Source organism: Oncorhynchus mykiss, chromosome 16 (assembly GCF_057628025.1).
Source record: "Oncorhynchus mykiss isolate SJ-2025 chromosome 16, ASM5762802v1, whole genome shotgun sequence".
NCBI classification, from domain to species: Eukaryota; Metazoa; Chordata; class Actinopteri; order Salmoniformes; family Salmonidae; genus Oncorhynchus; species Oncorhynchus mykiss.
The window spans coordinates 59,598,634-59,611,294 of NC_143037.1; the positions used below are offsets into that span (position 1 = coordinate 59,598,634).

General features: G+C 41.6%; 1 pseudogene; it reads right to left on the reverse strand.

The window, feature by feature from the left end:
* Window positions 1-2,103: 2,103 nt before the first annotated feature.
* The window catches only part of LOC110491121 (uncharacterized), a 46,555-nt pseudogene continuing 35,997 nt past the window's right edge, over window positions 2,104-12,661 (reverse strand).

Below are 12,661 nucleotides of genomic sequence, written 5' to 3' on the forward strand. Positions count from 1 at the left end.
TTCATACCAGGTAGCACATTGGATAAGCAAGCTACTCTGAATACATTCACAATTTTGACAGTATCCATGCCACTGCACTACACTGCTCCTCAGCGGTTAGCATAGTACAGTATTCAGACAAAACCAAGGTTGGAATATGAAGAAATGTATCATTCTAGAAATATATATTTTTAAACAAATTCAAATAAGTTGCACAATCTTTATTTTGTTATTTAACAGGAAAAGGGTAGTTGAGGTTGCATGGACAAAGGAATCTGAAATCCCATCCCTCACCCCACCCAAGTGGAGTATATTTCATTAACAACACTTTCTATACACAATTTCAATACATGTACAATTAATAGGTTCATTCATTTGCCTAATATTTTAAAATGGAATTCATGACAAAATCTTCACCAGGCTGAAAAACAAAGATGACCCAAACAATCTCAGAGATGGAAGAAACATCTACATAAAGAAACTTTCAAAAAACACTATGATGCATTTTGCATCGAATGCTGCAAAACCCAGCATCATGATGCTGCAAAACCCAGCATCATGATGCTGCAAAACCCAGCATCATAATGCTGCAAAACCCAGCATCATAATGCTGCAAAACCCAGCATCATAATGCTGCAAAACCCAGCATCATAATGCTGCAAAACCCAGCATCATATGATGCAAAATGGGTCATGCTGACATGCAAAACATTTTGGGACTGTATCAACAATGGAGTTGTCCTTTTGGTGAAAGTACATTTTGTGTGCAATGTCATCACGTACTGATTTTAATGCACAACTATTCAGTTTGGAGGAAACACCAAACTGAAGTCAAGTGTCGATCATCACGTCACCAGAATAAGACCCTTGATATCTATTGGAAATTAGCATCAAGCTCATCAACGTGCACTTTCACCAGCCTGTGACGTTCATCATAAATCATTTCACAAACTGCATGGTTTTCTGAGTCATTGTGGGAGGACCACACAGCATATTAACGTGTGACTCCTAGTTTACTTCGACATGATGGTTTCCGCCGCCATAACGCGCATAATTAATTTTAGACACAAAAAAAAAGATCCCACCATGTCGAACAAACTTGCACCAAAAGTTCCTGTTTCCATCAAAGCGGTCTTGATTTTTATTTTTACTAGCATGCAAACAGGATGGAAACGTGGTTTTGTCCCAAACATAACCTCGGAGATGGAAGAAATGTTGTGTACCATCTCCCACAGGGTTTTCCTGAGTAAAAAGGCATCTGGCAAATCATATAATACATTAGAAAAAGAAACAATTAAACAATCAATAAATACAAATATGCTCCAGAACATAAGGAAAGTACACCCACATCCTATTGATGACATCATCCAACAAAGCAAAAGTTGTTTTACCAAATAGCTACGTCTCATTATTCCAATACTGCCAAGAAGACAATACAATCAACCAGTCAAATGTTATTTTATTTTTTTGGCAGTCATCTATAGATCACACCTCTCATACTCAAAATAATAATTGTGCAACTTTCTTGAAATAAACAAAATGACATTACAATCCTGCTCCCATTTCACAGTATGGGCTTTCAGTGAAAAAATAAAACAATGTCATCTGACACATGATACATCATACTAGATACAAAGTATATTTCCAAAATGTATTTTTCCCACCTGTGCAAAACTGTAAAGTTGTAACAAGCAAGCAACATTTCACTGTATGATATGGAATCTATCATTTCAATGTTAGACATTCCTTATCAATCTCCTCAGTACAAAGCTCCTAACTACTTGCAGTATCAACCATGGAGAACTGATTTTGCAGTCATTACCATAATCCCCTCCCCAACACAAATTCAGACATGTGAACAAATAAATTCAGTAATCCATACCAACAAAAATAACATACCCACTCGAATGTGAACACTGAGGACAGTAGATGTGAATATAATACGGCATGAAAAATGTACTGTTAAAAATCAGTGGAAACCACCCATACCCAACATCCTAGGAATCTCTGTAGAGTCAGAATGTATGCCATTCTGAGAGGATTGCAAAAGTGTAAGCAATATGCAGAGAATTTAATTTGGCATAGACAGCAATATTACGTTTTTAACGTATGGCTTATACCTATGTTATCTGATGGAGTCAATTTTGGGATTGGCCATAAATGTACACAAGTGAACATATGTCCCTTTAGTCTGCCTTGGATTCTTCCCTCCCTCCCTCCCTTCCTTCCTTCCTTCCTTCCTTCCTTCCTTCAGGAAGATCCCATGTCTTGGCTGGTAGGTGGATTCCACATCCATCACCTCCACTCCATTTTTCACTTCTTTTACATTTGTCTGTCCCTTTAAAGCTTTCTCTGTGTTCTCCCCATCCACTGGCACTGCTTTGTTATCAGTCACATCACTAAAGTCAGTCCTTGGGTGTTTTTCACCTCGTTCTGAGGAGTCCGATGGCAAGTGCTTTTTGGGGGAATCCTTTATGGTCAAATTCTTCTTGGGCGAATCCTTTTTGGGATCATCAGTCTTGACTTTGTGGGATGATGTCACGGACAGGCTCACCTGATTGGAGTGGTGGTGGTTGTTGTTGGGGACAACCATGCCTTCCTCCCGCCTGTTGCTAGGCACGCCTTGTGACCTTCCCTTTTCTTCTTGGTCGGTTGCTCCAACTTCTCAGACTCCATTTCAGATGCAGCTGGCTTGACATTGACTGAGTTCTGGACGCTGTCCTTGGCTTGACTGTTCTCTTTGAGTCCTTCCTCCATACTGTGGTCTCCTTTAACAGACTCAGGGCTGCCTGAATGGTCCATGTCAACATTGTCAGTATCATTACAGTTCCTGTTTCCCAGCGGTTCAGAGTCCTCTGAGGAGACCGCTAGCCCAGGAGGATCAACAGAAGACCCCTCGGCCTGCTTATCTCGGTCACTACTCACTGCTTCATCAGTCAATTTGGCCGTCTCTGTCACCTCCTCTGTGACATCCTTCGCTTCCTTCTGGGCTCCCCCTGCCTCTCCTCCTCTAGCCTTGGCTCGTGGGAAGCCCTCCTCTACTCCCTCTCCGTTTCCCTTCTCTGCCTTCTTCAGCTGTTTCTGGATCTTTCGGGGGCACCACACAAACTTGTCCTTGGGCTCGAAGTGCTGGAAGGCGTAGCGCAGCAACTCTTTGCGCTTCTGCTTGTCACGCACTGCAAACAGGAAGTAGTCAAACACGTTGCGCTTGATGCTACTCAGGTTCTTTTTGACCAGCATCTCCTCCAGGAAAAAGTGCACCAGTGGGTTCTGGTAATGCTCAAAACCTAGCTCCCCCAGGCCCTTCAGGATGCGCGTGATGCGGGGGTTATTGTGCATGTTCCTGAGGGGGCAAAACAAGAGAAGACACAACCAATATTTAGATGGAGGACCCCTATTTACAGTGAACACCACCTACTACTAAGACAAATAAATTAGTGTTTCTCATTTAGAAATTGGACCAAGAATGGTCATAAGTGCTTCAACATGGCCCCAAGAAACCACACCCTGTAAAGTTGGCCAAGAAATGACTTCAGCAACTCATCGTTCAAGGTTGGCGAAGCGTTCCTTCCAGTTGTCAGCACGTTTGACCTCGCCTGTGTCTTTATTGACCAGCTGGATGCCATAGAACCGCAACATGAGCTCGTAGGACTCTACCAGCCTCTTCTTGGCCTCCTCACTCTCCCGGAAGGCCTGATTACACAGAGGGACAAGAGCACAGAGATCAGATTATAATCATTGCTTTGATGGAGGAGAAGCTCCATTCATATCAAAGTTGTCTGCTTACTGGACCCAAGGGAGTCCTTCGACAAGTCACCCTATGCTTACGATTTCATTAAACAACTCATTTTGAGAAAGGAGCATTGATGTGCCCCTAATACACCACAAAGATCAAGCAAAACGTTATGGTGAAGCACTCACCAGGATCTCCTTCTTGGTGAGCTCAGAGGCCATGTAGTTCACTCCAGGCTCCCGCAGTGGAAACAACCTGAGAGCAACAGTGAATTATAACTTGAGATGGCTACATATCAAAATTGTATTTGTCACATGTGCCGAATACAACAGGTGTAGGCAGACCTTACCGTTAAATGCTTACTTACAAGCCCTTAACCAACAATGCAGTTAAGAAAATATTTACTAAATAAACAGAGTAACAGAAAATAACATATATACACACACATATACACTACCTTTCAAAAGTTTGGGGTCACCTAGAAATGTCCTTTTTTGAAAGGCCAGTTGTATTGTTTTTTAAATCAGAACACAGTTTTCAGCTGTGCTAACAATTGCAAAATAGTTTTCTAAATGGATAAACATGGATTAGCTAACACAACGTGCCATTGGAACACAGGAGTGATGGTTGCTGCTAATGGGCTTCTGTATGCCTATGTACATGTTCCATAAAAAATCTGCCATTTCCAGCTACAATAGTAATTTACAACATTAACAATGTCTATACTTTATTTCTGATGAATTTGATGTTATTTTAAATGGACAAAAAAAGAAGCTTTCTTTCAAAAACAAGGACATTTCTAAGTGACCCCAAACTTTTGAACACATGCATGCACACATGTACACACACACACACACACACACACACACACACACACACACACACACACACACACACACACACACACACACACACACACACACACACACACACACACACACACACACACACACACATACATATGAGATGGTTTGGGATTAATTGGATGGCAGAGTGAAGGAAAAGCAGCCAACAAGTGCTCAGTATGTGGGAGCTCTTTCAAGACTGTTGGAAAATAATTCCTCATGAAGCTGGTTGAGACAATGCCAAGAGTGTTAAAAGTTGTCATCTACGCAAAAGTGTGGCTACTTTGAAGAATCTAAAATATATCTTGATTTGTTTAACACTTTTTTGGTTACTACATGATTCCATATGCATTATTGCATAGTTTTGATGTCTTCACCATTATTCAACAATGTAGAAAATAGTAAAAAAAAAAAAAAAAAACTTCTTGAAGGCGTTCCCATATATGCTGAGCACTTGTTGGCTGTTTTCCCTTCACTCTACCATCCCAAACTCTCTCAATTGGGTTGAGGTCAGGTGATTGTGAAGAACAGGTCATCTGATGCATCACTCTCCTTCTTGGGTCAAATAGTCCTTACACAGCCTGGAGGTGTGTTGGGTCACTGTCCTCTTGAAAAACGAATGATAGTGGGACTAAGTGCAAACCAGATGGGATGAATTATCACTACAGAATGCGGTGTTAGCCATGCTGGTTAAGTGTGCCTTGAATTCTAAATAAATCAGACAGTGTCACAATGCTTTACAGTGGGAAATACACATGCTGAGATCATCTGTTCACCCACACCACAAAGACACGGCGGTTGGAAACAAAAACATCCAATTTGGACTCCAGACCAAAGGACACATTTCCACCAGTCTATTTTTTTAAATGTAACCTTTATTTAACTAAGCAAGTCAGTTAAGAACAAATGCTTATTTACAATAACAGCCTACTGGGGAACAGTGGGTTAACTGGACTTGTTCAGGGGCAGAACGACAGATTTTTACCTTGTCAGCTCAGGGATTTGATCCAGCAACCTTTCGGTTACTGGCCCAACGATCTAACCAGTGGCTTCCTGCCACTCTAATGTCCATTGCTTGTGTTTCTTGGCCCAAGTAAGTCTCTTCTTATTGGTGTCCTTTAGTAGTGGTTTATTCGCAGCAATTCAACCATGAAGGCATGAGATGAGATGTGTCTGTTACTTGAACTCTGAAGCATTTATTTGGGATGCAATTTCTGAGGTGCAGTTAACTCTAATGAACTTATCTTCTGCAGCAGAGTTAACTCTTCCTTTCCTGTGGCGGTCTGCATGAGTACCCGTTTCATCATAACGCTTGGTTTTTGCGACTGCACTTGAAGAAACTTTCAAAGTCATTGAAATATTCCGCATTGACTGACCTTCATGTCTTAAAGCAATGTGATCTTCCTGTCTGGGTTGGCACCCCCCCTTGGGTTGTGCCATGGCGGAGATCTTTGTGGGCTATACTCGGCCTTGTCTCACAATGGTATGTTGGTGGTTGAAGATATCCCTCTAGTGGTGTGGGGGCTGTGCTTTGGCAAAGTGGGTGGGGTTATATCCTTCCTGTTTGGCCCTGTCCGGGGGTATCTTTGGATGGGGCCACAGTGTCTCCAGACCCCTCCTGTCTCAGCCTCCAGTATTTATGCTGCAGTAGTTTGTGTCGGGGGGCTAGGGTCAGTTTGTTATATCTGGAGTACTTCTCCTGTCTTATCCGGTGTCCTGTGTGAATTTAAGTATGCTCTCTCTAATTCTCTTTCCTTCTCTCGGAGGACCTGAGCCCTAGGACCATGCCTCAGGACTACCTGGCATGATGACTCCTTGCTGTCCCCAGTCCACCTGGCCGTGCTGCTGCTCCAGTTTCAACTGTTCTGCCTGCGGCTATGGAATCCTGACCTGTTCACCGGACATGCTACCTGTCCCAGACCTATTATTTGACCATGCTGGTCATTTATGAACATTTGAACATCTTGGCCATGTTCTGTTATAATCTCCACCAGGCACAGCCAGAAGATGACTGGCCACCCCTCATAGCCTAGTTCCTCTCTAGGTTTCGGCCTTTCTAGGGAGTTTTTCCTAGCCAACGTGCTTAAACACCTGCATTGCCTGCTGTTTGGGGTTTTAGGCTGGGTTTCTGTACAGCACTTTGAGATATCAGCTGATGTACGAAGGGCTATATACAGTGGGGCAAAAAGTATTTAGTCAGCCACCAATTGTGCAAGTTCTCCCACTTAAAAAGATGAGAGAGGCCTGTAATTTTCATAGGTACACTTCAACTATGACAGACAAAATGCGGGGAAAAAAATCCAGAAAATCACATTGTAGGATTTTTAATGAATTTATTTGCAAATTATGGTGGAAAATAAGTATTTGGTCACCTACAAACAAGCAAGATTTCTGGCTCTCACAGACCTGTAACTTCTTCTTTAAGAGGCTCCTCTGTCCTCCACTCGTTACCTGTATTAATGGCACCTGTTTGAACTTGTTATCAGTATAAAAGACACCTGTCCACAACCTCAAACAGTCACACTCCAAACTCCACTATGGCCAAGACCAAAGAGCTGTCAAAGGACACCAGAAACAAAATTGTAGACCTGCACCAGGCTGGGAAGACTGAATCTGCAATAGGTAAGCAGCTTGGTTTGAAGCAATCAACTGTGGGAGCAAATATTAGGAAATGGAAGACATACAAGACCACTGATAATCTCCCTCGATCTGGGGCTCCACACAAGATCTCACCCTGTGGGGTCAAAATGATCACAAGAACAGTGAGCAAAAATCCCAGAACCACACGGGGGGACCTAGTGAATGACCTGCAGAGAGCTGAGACCAAAGTAACAAAGCCTACCATCAGTAACACACTACGCAGCCAGGGACTCAAATCCTGCAGTGCCCGACGTGTCCCCCTGCTTAAGCCAGTACATGTCCAGGCCTGTCTGAAGTTTGCTAGAGAGCATTTGGATGATGCAGAAGAAGATTGGGAGAATATCATATGGTCAGATGAAACAAAAATATAACTTTTTGGTAAAAACTCAACTCGTCGTGTTTGGAGGACAAAGAATGCTGAGTTGAATCCAAAGAACACCATACCTACTGTGAAGCATGGGGGTGGAAACATCATGCTTTGGGGCTGTTTTTCTGCAAAGGGATCAGGACGACTGATCCGTTTAAAGGAAAGAATGAATGGGGCCATGTATCGTGAGATTTTGAGTGAAAACCTCCTTCCATCAGCAAGGGCATTGAAGATGAAACGTGGCTGGGTCTTTCAGCATGACAATGATCCCAAACACACCGTCCGGGCAACGAAGGAGTGGCTTCGTAAGAAGCATTTCATGATCCTGAGAGCTTTGTGTTTATTATGGATACCCATTAGCTGCTACTGAGAAAGCAGCTACTCTTCCTGGGGTCCGGAAAAATTAAGGCAGTTATATAATTTTAAAAACATTACAATACATTCATAAACAGATTTCACAACACTCTGTTTGCCCTCAGGCCCCTACTCTACTACCACATATCTACAACACAAGATCCATGTGTATGTACAGTTGAAGTCGGAAGTTTACATGCACTTAGGTTGGAGTCATTAAAACTAATTTTTCAACCACTCCACAAATTTCTTGTTAAAAACTATAGCTTTGGCAAGTCTGTTAGGACATCTACTTTGTGCATGACAAGTAATTTTTCCAACAATTGTTTACAGATTATTTCACTGAATCACAATTCCAGTGCATCAGAAGGTTACATACACTAAGTTGACAGTGCCTTTAAACAGCTTGGAAAATTCCAGAAAATTATGTCATGACTTTAGAATCTTCTGATAGGCTAATTGACATACTTTGAGTCAATTGGAGGTGTACCTGTGGATGTATTTCAAGGCCTACTTCAAACTTGCTTGATTCATGGGGTAATCAAAAGAAATCAGCAAAGACCTAAACAAAAAAAATTGTAGACCTTCACAAGTCTGGTTCATCCTTGGGAGCAATTTCCAAATGCCTGAAGGTACCACGCTCATCTGCACAAACAATAGTACGCAAGTATAAACACCTTGGGACCATGCAGCCGTCATACAGCTCAGGAAGGAGACGAGTTCTGTCTCCTAGGGATGAACATACTTTGGTGCAAAAAGTGCAAATCAATCCCAGAACAGCAGCATAGGACCTTGTGAAGATGCTGGAGGAAACGGCTACAAAAGTATCTATATCCACAGTAAAACGAGTCCTATATCGACATAACCTGAAAGGCCGCTCAGCAAGGAAGAAGCCACGGCTCCGAAACCGCCGTAAAAAAGCCTGACTACGGTTTGCAACTGCACATTGGGACAAAGAACATACTTTTTGGAGAAATGTCCTCTGGTCTGATGAAACAAAAATAGAACTGTTTGGCCATCATTACCATCGTTAAGTTTGGAGGAAAAAGGGGGAGGCTTGCAAGCTGAAGAACACCATCCCAATCGTGAAGCACGGGGTGGCAGCATCATGTTGTGGGGGTGCTTTGCTGTAGGACGGACTGGTGCACATCACAAAATTATGTGGATAAATTGAAGCAACACCTCAAGACATAAGTCAGGAAGTTAACTTCTTGGTGACAGGGGGCAGTATTTTCACATCGGGCATGCATTTCATCCGGAATTCAACTGCCTGCTACTCATCCCCAGAAGATAAAATAGGCATATTATTAGTAGATTTGGATAGAAAACACCCTGAAGTTTCTAAAACTGTTTGAATCATGTCTGAGTATAACTGAACTTATTTAGCAGGACAAACTGAGGACAAACCATTCAGATTTTTTTGATTTTTTAGGTCACTCTTTTCAATGGGTTTTCATTGAGAATCCAGATTTCTAAGGGACCTTCTTGCAGTTCCTATCGCTTCCACTGGATGTCAACAGTCTTTAGAAATTGGTTGAGGTTTTCCTTTGTGTAATGGCCATCTTGAACGAGGGTAACTTGAAGTGTACCGTTAGATGGAGGCGCGTGACCAGAAAGCATGCTACAGATCATCCCGTCTTCAATTTTATTAATCATTTACGTTAAAAAATACCTCAAGTTGTATTTCAAAAGTAGTTTGAAATGTTTTGGCAAAGTTTACAGGTAACCTTTGAGATATTTTGTAGTCACGTTCCGCAAGTTGGAACCGGTGTTTTTCTGGATCAAACGCGGCAAATAAATTAACATGTTGGATATATAGACGGAATTAATCGAACAAAAGGACCATTTGTGATGTTTATGGGACATATTGGAGTGCCAACAAAAGAAGCTCGTCAAAGGTAAGGCATGAATTATATTTTTATTTCTGTGTTTTGTGTCGCGCTTGCAGGGTTGAAATATGCTTTTCTTTCTTTGTTTACTCAGATAATAGCATTGTTTGCTTTCGCCGAAAAGCCTTTTTGAAAGGCTGGATTCACACCAAGTGTAGCTTTAATTTGCTATCTTGCATGTGTGATTTCATGAAAGTTAGATTTTTATAGTAATTTATTTGAATTTGGCGCTCTGCATTTTCTCTGGCTTTTGGCCAGGTTGGACGCTACCGTCCCACATATCCCAGAGAGGTTAAACCTTGGCAGCAAATGGGTCTTCCAAATGGACAATGACCCAAAGCATACTTCCAAAGTTCTGGCAAAATGGCTTAAGGACAACAAAGTCAAGGTATTGGAGTGACCATCACAAAGCCATGACCTCAATCCTATAGAACATTTGTGGGCAGAACTGAAAAAGCGTGTGCGAGCCCGGAGGCCTACAAACCTGACTCTGTTACACCAGCTCTGTCAGGAGGAATGGGCCAAAATTCACCCAACTTATTGTGGGAAGCTTGTGGAAGGCTACCCGAAACGTTTGACCCAAGTTAAACAATTTAAAAGGCACTGCTCCCAAATACTAATTGAGTGTATGTAAACTTCTGACCCACTGGCAATGTGATGAAAGAAATAAAAGCTGAAATAAATCACTCTACTATTATTCTGACATTTCACATTCTTAAAATAAAGTGGTGATCCTAACTGACCTAAAACAGGGAATCTTTACAATGATTAAATGTCAGGAATTGTGAAAAACTGAGTTTAAATCTATTTGGCTAAGGTGTATGTAAACTTCCAACTTCAACTGTATGTGTCGGTGTTGCTTCACAGCCCCCAGTGCTCCATAAAGGTCTATTTTTATCTTAATCTATTTTTGTCTGATTCTACTGCTTGCATCAGTTACTTGATGTGGAATAGAGTTCCATGTAGGCATGGCTCTATGTAGTACTGTGCGCCTCCCATAGTCTGTTCTCGACTTGGGGACTGTGAAGGGACCTCTGGTGGCATGTCTTGTGGGGGTATGCATGGTGTCTGAGCTGTGTGCCAATCGTTTAAAACAGACCGCTTGGTGCTTTCAATGTCAATACCTCTCACAAATAAAAGTAGTGATGAAGTCAATCTCTTCTCCACTTTCCGCCAGTGCATGTTATTAATGTTTGCCCTCTTGTGTACATCCAAGGACCAGCTGTGCTGCCCTGTTCTGAGCCAAATGCAATTTTCCTAAATCCCTTTGTGGCCACAAGACTGAACAGTAGTCAAGGTGCGACAAAACTAGAGCCTGTAGGACCTGCCTTGTTGATAGTGCTGTTAGGGTAGAGTAGCACTTTATTATGGACAGACTTTATTCGCTACTGTTGAATCAATATGTTTTGACCATGACAGTATACAATCCAGGGTTACCTTAACTTGCTCAATTTCCACATTATTTATTACAATATTTAGTTGAGGTTTAGTGAATGATTTGTCCCAAATACAATGATTTTATTTTTATATTTTTTACTTATTCCTTGCCACCCATTCTGAAACTGCAGCTCTTTGTTAAGTGTTGCAGTCATTTCAGTTTTTGTAGTAGCTGACGTGTATAGTGTTGAGTCATCCACATACATAAACACACTGCCTTTACTCCAATGGCATGTCGTTAGTAAAGATTGAAAAAAGGGGCTGAGACAGCTGCCCTGGGGAATTCCTGATTCTACCTGGATTATGTTGGAGGCTTCCATTAAATAACACGCTCTATGTTCTGTTAGACAGGTAACTCTTTATCCACAATATAGCAGAGGGTGTAAAGCCATAACACAAGTTTCCAGCAGCAGACTATGATCAATAATGTCAAAAGCCACACTGAAGTTGAAATAAAACAGCTCCACCAATCTTTTTATCAATCTCTCAGCCAATCAGTTATTTCTGTAAGTGCTGTGCTTGTTGAATGTCCTTCCCTATAAGCATGCTGAAATTGTTATTTTTTTTCTTCTTTAAAATAGCATTGTATCTGGTCAAACACCATTTTTCCCAAAAGCTTACTAAGGGTTGGTAAGAGGATGATTGGTCAGATATCTGAGCCAGTAAAAGGGGGCTTTACTATTTTTTGGGTAGCTGAATGACTTTTGCTTCCCTCCTGGCCTGAGGGCACACACTTTCTAGTAGGCTTAAATTGAAGATATTGCAAATAGGAGTGGAAACATCACCTGCTATTATCCTCAGTAATTTTAAATCCCAAGTTGTCAGACCCCGGTGGCTTGTCATTGTTGATAGACAACAATAATTTCCCCACCTCTTCCACTCACTATGGAATTCATAATTACAATTCTTGTCTTTCATAATTTGGTCAGATATACTTGAATTTGTACTGTCAGCGTTTATTGCTGGCATGTCATTGCCCAAGTTTGCTAATCTTGCCAATGAAAAACAATCATTAAAATAGTTAAAGCAATATCAGTCGGTTTTGTGATGAGCCATCGGATTTAATGAATGATGGAGGCGAGTTTGCCTTTGCCAAAATTTCACTGTAGGTGCTCCAAAGCATTTTACTGTCATTCTGTGTTTCATAGTGTAGATTCTTCTATTTAAAACCTCTTAGAGATTCCTAGTGATCCCTTCCCGCTCTAATCCCGTTAACGGGATTGATTTGACAACATCCAGTGAAATTGCAGCGCGCCAAATTCAAAAACAGAAATACTGATAATACAAATTCATAAAACATACAAGTGTTATACATCAAAATAATGCTTCACTTCTTGTTAATCCAGCTGCTGTGTCAGATTTCAAAAAGGCTTTACAGCAAAAGCAGATCATGCAATTATCTGAGGACAGCGCCCCGC